Raw genomic sequence first — 8,591 nt, forward strand, 5'->3', positions numbered from 1 at the left:
CAACATAAGTGACAGATAGGAATCACACAGAGTTTTGGATTTTGGTCATTCTCTAATAGTCTATTACCTAAAAAAGAAAATATATTATTCATTGTAAACGTCCATTAAAGATTTCCTGATTCACTAAAGTCCTTCCTGAATGACTGTTTATGGTTGATAATGGTTAGGTTATCTGAATGGCCTTTAACAATTGATAAGGCAAATCTTACTTGCACATGACAAGCCATCCCTATGGACGATATTATTATTCAAACACAGTTATTCAGGACCGTGCAGGAACAAGAATGCAAAACCTCCTGTAAGGATATCTCATAGTCTTATACTTTACTCCTCGTCCTCCAGGAAATACACAGCAAGGGGGATAATTCAGACCTGATCACTCGCTAGCGTTTTTTGCAGCGCTGCGATCAGGTCTGAACTGCGCATGCATATGCACCGCAATGTGCAGGCTCGTCGCACAGGTACGAAGTTGTTCGCCGCTCATCGATGGGTTTGTGCGAAGGATCCATTCGCACGGCCACTCGCAAGAAGACTGACAGGAAGAGGGCGTTTGTGGCTGGCAACTGACCGTTTTCAGGGAGTGTCTGGAAAAACGCAGGCATGTCCAAGCGTTTGCAGGGCGGGTGTCTGACGTCAATTCCGATCCCGGACAGGCTGAAGTGATCGCGGCGGCTGAGTAAGTCCTGGGCTACTCAGAAACTGCACAAACTCTTTTTGTACTGCTTGGCTGCACATGCGATTGCACACTTGCAAAGCGAAATTGCACTCCCCTATGGGCGGCGACTATCTGTTTGCAGCAGTGCAAAAAAAAAAACCTAGCGAGCGATCAGGTCTGAATTACCCCCAAGGTCTCTTCTGATATGGGGGGTCAGGGGCAATGCAGGGTTTTTAGAGGGTGGTTTCCATACCCTCAGTCCGATGCCATATAGTGTAAGGTTGATATTAATTTGACTTTATTGATTTTTTGCAAATATGCCCCTCATCTTTTTAATTTGCTTAATTTTATCTACAGGGGAAGCGGGGCAAAAGTGGAATTACACTAGTGCCATCTGTAGATGATGCCACCGTCAAGATGACAGTCAAAAGGTTGGCACAGATCAATACCAGTTGGTCAATGTGGTCAACAGGTTGAAAAGGTCGACACATGGTTCACACAGGTTGACACATGGTTTTTCATGACTTTTAGGGTTAGGTTTAGGGCTATGCACCTGGGGGAGGGTTAGGGTTAAGCTGCGGGAAGGGACAGTTAGGGTTAGGTTCTAGGCTGAGGGTTAGGGTTAGGCTACCAGAAGAATCAGTTAGGGCTAGGTTCTAGGCCAAGGGTTAGGGTTAGGCTGCCGTGGGTACGGTTATAAGTCTTAATTCAGATTTGATCGCAACAGCAAATTTGTTAGCTAAATGGGCAAAACCATATGCAGTGTAGGAGGGGAGGGGGCAGATGTGACATGTGCAAAGAGAGTTAGATTTGGGTGTGGTGTGTTCAAACTGAAATATAAATTGCAGTGTAAAAATAAAGCAGCCAGTACTTACCCTGCACAGAAACAAAATAACCCACCCAAATCTAACTCTCTCTGCACATGTTATATCTGCCTCCCCTGCAGTGCACATGGTTTTGCCCAACTGCTAACAAAATTCCTGCTGCGATCAACTTGGAATTACCCCCATGGTCTTGCCCATTAGCTAACAAATTTGCTGCTGCGATCAGATCTGAATTAGGCCCTTTGTTAGGCACCAGGGGTGGGGCTAGGCACTGGGGTGAAGGGGGGGGGGATAGTTAGGGATTAGGGAGAGGGTTAGAGCTAGGTTTAGGATGAAATAAGAAAATATCATGTGGTAACCTTTTTTGTGGTGACCATGTGTTTATTGACCTTTTGAGTCTCTTGACCTCTTAACCTGGATGACCTTACTCACTGTCGACCAGTTACCTGCCAAACGTTTGACCCAGTTGACCTTTTGAATGTGTCGACCATTGAATATCGACCAAGTGGCGTCAACCTATTGACCTTTTTTGTGTCGATCTATCAATCCACACCCCAACTTTTTGTATTATTCTGCTGATTTTATGCAGCAAAAAGAGGGGCATAGGCATGGCTAATTAGTTCACTACATTATTCATTCATTTTGTATATATACACGACCAATGAAGAGTTTTAGAACAACCTTTGTTTTTTTCATTTTATATTGAAATTTAAGCACTGAAATAATAGTTTAGATGACCAAAAACTGAAAGGTAATGTATATTTTAGAGTTATACAAAAAGGCCTTTTCTTCAGGGAACAAGAACTGGGATGAGAACTGTTCTGCAACAATGATAAAGAGCATACTTGCCTACTCCCCTGGAAGTAGCAGGAGTCCCACAATTTTTATGTAGTCCCCGAAACCCCTGGAAGAGTGGGCACCCCTGCCACATTGTGTCCGCTTCCTAGTGAAACAGGCAGAATGGGGTGGCAGTATCTGTAATCGCAGCTCTGAGTGTAGGTCCAGGGCTAAATGATGCAAAATTACATCATTTAGCCCCGCCTCCTCACCATGGACCAGCAAATCACCACCAGTGGGCTACAGAAGACTGAAAGAAGGTCTCATGGACCGATGAATTAAAATTTGCAATCTTTGGTTAATCACAATGGGATTTTGTAATCTTTTTGTACGCCATCGAGTAGATAAAAGGATGGTTCCTCGTGGGGTTTTCTAGTGTGTACAAGCTCATTTAAAAGAGCAATCAATGCATGTAATCACAAAATTCAAGACATGTTTTACTATTAAAAGCATTGCCCTTTTAAATATGGGCCTTGGCCCATTGGGAAGCAGTGGTTATTGCAAGCCACCGTGTAGTAAATAAACCCCTGTCACTCCGGTCAAACATGGAGGAGGAGTGTGATGGCCGGGGGCTTTTTTTGCTGGATCCTGAGTCAGTGTACACAGAATGACTGGCACCATGAGCCAAAAGGGCTACAAGAGAATTTTGCAGCAACATGCAATATTCTGCTCTACACCTAGTTGGTCAGGGGTTCATCCTACAGCAAGATAATGACCCAAAACGGACATCCAGGCTATGTAAGAACTACCTTCAAGGACAAGGCGGTGGGCTACACATCACGGAATGGTCTTACAGTCTGCAGCAGGACTGCCATCAGAAATTGTGGGTCCTGGGACTGACGAAATAGACAGGGCCCCTCCCTCCCAAATAAGATTCTGCCGAGTGCACCACCCCTATGTGATGTCATACATTGCGACGTTACATATAGGTGGAGTGTTGCGGACTTACAGGAATGGTTTACAGAGAGCTGATACGCAGAGAAGGCTTGTTTTATGAAGTCCTCCCTACGCATCAGACTGCTGTTGATTCACAGACTGTTGTAGCTCTCCAGGTATTGGTAGGAGCCAGGGGTGGGCTCCGCTCTCAGTAAGGACCTGGGACACAAGTCCCCCCTGATGGCTGCCCTGCCCTGCAGACTTACACCCCATTGAGCTGGTTTGGGATAAGCTGAGGCTTGGACTGGCCCACAGGGGTACAGGGGAAACCACCGGTGGGCCCCACCTCCTTCTCTAAGGATCAGGTACTAGACTGTGCACTTCCCCCGGTGGGCCCTACATGCCCAGTCCAACACTGGATGAGTTAGACAGACAGCAGGTGACAGCAATGCAACCTATAGGTGCAGCACATCTATAGGAACTTCGGCAACAGTGCTGGGAAGAATTTCCCAGACTACTGTATATTTGCTTCCTATTGCAGAAAGAACGCCCCGGGTGTGTTTTGTGGTTATATCTGCAAAAGGTGGTTTCCCTGAGGAGTCAAAAAATGTGAAAAGTTAAAATCATTCTAAAATAAATTTTATTTGTTCTATGCTTTAACTTCAGAGTACATTGGCTTGGAATCATCAGGGAAGTGTTTCATTCAGTTTTTTAATACAGATAATATATGCCTAATAAATGTTTCTGGGTTTTCATATTATTACAGCAACTACACAAACTCTACTTGAAAACGCTTAGGCACGCCTGCATTTTTCCTGACGCTCCCAGAAAACATCCAGTTACCACCCGCAAATGTCGAATTCCTGTTAATCAACTTGTGTACGGCTAGCAATCAAAAAAGACGCTGGATCTTTCGCTGTTTGGACTTGTGCATGCACACTATAATCCATACGCATGCGCAGTCCATCGATAATAAGCCGCCTTGCAAATTCACACACCAGCGATCAGGTCTGAACGGGCCCTCAGTTTTATGGCATTCCCTGTTTTGCTCCCCTGGCTGCGAGGTGCCGGGTGTAATGACATCAGAGCTGCTTGTATGGTGATTGTGGTCGAAAAATAAATATCCCTTCATCCATTGCAGATAGATTCACAACAGGGTGGCAGAAGAGTCTGTCCAGTGTTCTCCACACTCAAGGAGTTGGACTGGCCCATGAAGGGGGAGGGGGCAGGTTGCAACAACTGATGCTGCAACAGATAACATTGTCAGCCGGGGTGGGAGGAGCCAAATGGGAAGGTAAGGAGGAGGAAGAACAAGGTCCAAGGTCTCACCATTGGTATGGCCACAGCATAGCTGATGCTCTTTTAAAGATCATGTTGTAGAGATTGCAGAACCAATATTTGAGATTACAGAGAAATGAATAGCAGGGGGGGATGCATAATGTGAACTGGGGGCACTTTGTGGCATAGTGTGAACTGGAGGCACTACATCGTAGCATTATGTGGACTGGTGACCCAATGGCATAATGTGAACTGGGAGCAATGTGGGATGATCTGAACTGGGGCACTGTGGCATGCTAAAAACTGTGGCACGGTGGCAAAATGTGAAGTGGTTAGGGCCGGTTTAAGCCTTGGGGACAACTAAAACAGGGGGGCCCTGGTGGAAGGTGTGGTGGGTGGGGGGGGGGGGGTAAATTAAATTGTGCACACCTCCCAACATAACCCATTCGAGGATGGACAAAATGCTCTCTACCTGGGCTTCCCTGTTAATATATGATTGGCGTCACCTGTGTTGAACTATTTAATTGATAAGAAAGGTGTTTCAGCACAGGTGATTACAATCATAACTTAAGAAGGAAGTCCAGGTAGAGAGCATTCTGTCCCTCCTGGAATGGATCATGTTGGGATGCACAGATTGTGTATATTAAATTTAGCCCAATGGTGTATATTAAATGTAAATTAAGAGTTTATTAATATCTAGGTACTGTTTATAGTGCCACCCAATTTAAAAAAAAAAACTATTTTATAAAATGTTCTTGTAGTGGAACAAAGACAACTTAAACAACCTTAAAATATACATAGAAAAATAAAAGCTATAATTGATCTTGTCACATGCAAGAAATGCAGCAGCCTCTGTACTACTTACACACAGGGACAGGACTCAGGAGGACTCCGTGTGTGTGTGTGTGTGTGTGTGTGTGTGTGTGTGTGTGTGTTTCTCTCTCTACACCCTCATTAGAAATCTAGTAATGTCAGTGTACTCTGGCTGGGGGTTCCCCTGGCAAGGGGGACCCTGGGAATAATATGCCATGTGCTCCACACTTAATCTGGCTATGGAACTGGAGCACTGTGGTATGATGTGAGCTGGGAGCAATGTGGTATGATGTGAACTGGGTGCATTGTGTGGCATAATGTAAACTGTAGGTATTTTGACATATTGTGAACTGGGCATTCTGTGGCATAATGTGAATAGGAGGCACTACATTGTAACATAATGTGCACTGGCGACACTGTGTCATGATATGAACTGGGAGCAATGTGGCATAATGTGAACTGGGGCACTGTGTGGCATAATGTAAACTGGAGGCACTGTGGCATAATATAAACTAGAGGAAATGCAACATATTGTGAAATGCGGCACTGTGTGGCATAATGTGAACTGGGACACTGTGGCATAATGTAAACTGGAGGCACTGTGGCATAATGTAAACTGGAGGAAATGCAACATACTGTGAATTGCGGCACTGTGTGGCATAATGTGAGATGGGGCACTACAGTGTTCTCCACACATTTGTGGTGCTGGGAGTATTTACACTATTAGAATATTGCCAGCATGTAATTTGGGCTTTTTTGTTGAGGATACTTGGTAGGTGTGCACTCACCCCTTTCCAGGCCCTTTCAGTTGTGAGTGTAAGGTATGTGGGGGGGGGGGGGGGGATTTCTCCCTGCTACAGACACCCATAGCACCCTGCTGTTGGTCATAACAAATTGGGGACAGAGCTCTATACTTTATGGGAATGTTTATGCACTGCTGGTACCATCTCCCTTATTTTCCACTGGTGAATTCTCCTGCAGATTATTTCACTATGTCTATAAAGCTGATATGGTGTTATGCAACGCTCTGTATTGCACACATCTCACATTTCAGTATTAGAAAAGCCAAACTTACAGTATACAAGAACCCAGGCTACTTTTTGGGAGGCGCAAGCAGGGCCGAAATCTCCTAAAATCTATTTCTGCAATTGTCTTGGTTACAATACTTGCATTTATCGCCCCGCATTGTCTTGCTTTTCCTCTGCCATTTAAATGATGCATTTTGAAAAACACAGAGCACCAAAGGGTACAATAAAAAGGCATAAAACCATATTCACATACATACAGTGGGATTTGCTAATGAATGTGCTGTTCCCCAAACAGATGCTGGAGAAGCGCTAAACTCTGTAACACAATTCCAAACCCGTATGATACATTTTATGTTATGTTTCCTTCCAGAAAACCATTTCTTTGCTTACATTTCAGTGCATACATTGATGAATTAATTGATAAAGAAACACAACAGTGCAGTAACTGCAGCCAGAACAGACACATAACAAGCAGCGGAGAGACACACACACAGCGCTCCGAAATGAAACATTTAAATACGGCTATGCCCGGCGTGCAAGACGACTTTCTTCTTTTCTTCCAACATGTTCCTTGACATAAATTAAACAACTTTTACACGCCGCGTAGTCTTTAGTACAGTATGATAATAATGTCCCTTATGCCCTCTTCATTTGATCAAGCTTAATTGTCTGTGTCAGACTTGCAATTAATGAAAGTCTATCCCATAGTACACGCTTCCAAAACCAACTGGAAGGTTAATTGAATCGTGTAAGCTCAAAGCTCCGGTGGACATTCCTGGGGAGGCTCCGCAAACATGGGGTCTATAGAGGTAATGAACGAGCGAGATGTTTGGTTGACACGCAGTCAATTCAAGCGTTCTGGGTTACAAAGCAACAATGATTATTTAAGCCTTTTTTATACAATTAAGTCCACACTACAAATCTAATTCACTGCCTTCCCTTATTCGTACAGCAGTTTACAAATATATGTAGAGGATTTGTGTATTTCTTGTGTTACACACTAAAGTGTGTGTTATGTTCTTGTGTGGCCTGAGCACACATTACATGAATGTGCGTAGAACTCAGCAAAGCAATGTCACGTTTTGTAATTTCATGCATTTTGTTTTATTAAAAGAATTTCAAATTTATTCTCAGCATGTAGGCATAGTGGTTAATGTAACTCTGTAATAATGTAACTGCAACAATGTAACTCTGTAATAATGTAACCACAACTATGTAACTCTGTAATACTGTAACCACAACTATGTAACTCTGTAATACTGTGACCAGAACAATGCAACTCTGTAATAATGTAACCGCAACAATGCAATTCTGTAATACTGTAACCACAATAGGTAACTCTGTAATAATATAACTAAATCTATGTAACTCTATAATACTGTAACCGCAACTATGTAACTCTGTAATACTGTAACCGCAATGATGTAACTCTTTAATATTGTAACCACAACGACGTAACTCTGTAATAATGTAACCTCAACTATGTAACACTGTAATAATGTAAAAGCAACACTGCAACTCTGTAATAATGTAACCGCAACAATGCAACTTTGTAATAATGTAACTACAACAATGTAACTGTAACAATGTAACCATAACAATGTAATTCTGTAATAATGTAACCATAATAATGTCACTCTGTAATAATGTAACCGCAACCATGTAACTCTGTAATAACATAAACGCAACAATGTAACTATGTAATAATAAAACAGCAACAATGTAACTCTAATAATAAACCCACAACAATGTAACTCTGTAATAATAAAACCGCAACAATGTCACTCTGTAATAACATAACCGCACCAATGTAACTCTGTAATAGCATAACCGCAACAATGTAATTCTGTAATACTGTAACTGCAACAATGTAACTATGTAATAATGTATTTGTAACAGTGTAACTCTGTAATAATGTAACCGCAACAATGTAACTCTTTAATATAATAACTGCAACAATGTAACTCTGTGATAATGTAACCGCATCCATGTAACTCTGTAATAACATAACTACAACAATGTAACTCTGTAATAACATAACCGCAACAATGTAACTCTGTAATAATGTAACTGCAACAATGCAACTCTGTAATACAGTAACCACAGTAGGTAACTCTGTAATAATGTAACTGCAACTATGTAACTCTGTAATACTGTAACCGGAACTATGTAGCTCTTTAAAATAGTAACCGCAATGGGGTGTGGTTCATCAAATCGACAGTGTCTAGGTCGACAATGTTTAGGTCGACCACTATAGGTCGACAGTCACTAGGTCGACAT

General features: G+C 42.6%; 1 long non-coding RNA gene across 1 annotated transcript in view; it reads left to right on the plus strand.

The window, feature by feature from the left end:
- LOC134891520 (uncharacterized) overlaps positions 1 to 6,910 on the plus strand; it is a 102,395-nt gene extending 95,485 nt beyond the window's left edge. Inside the window, exon 2 of the long non-coding RNA XR_010171526.1 lies at positions 6,709 to 6,910. This is a non-coding gene — a long non-coding RNA (uncharacterized LOC134891520). The remainder of the gene's footprint in view (positions 1 to 6,708) is intronic.
- The last annotated feature ends 1,681 nt before the right edge of the window (positions 6,911 to 8,591 follow it).

Source organism: Pseudophryne corroboree, chromosome 1, assembly GCF_028390025.1.
Source record: "Pseudophryne corroboree isolate aPseCor3 chromosome 1, aPseCor3.hap2, whole genome shotgun sequence".
Taxonomy (NCBI): Eukaryota; Metazoa; Chordata; class Amphibia; order Anura; family Myobatrachidae; genus Pseudophryne; species Pseudophryne corroboree.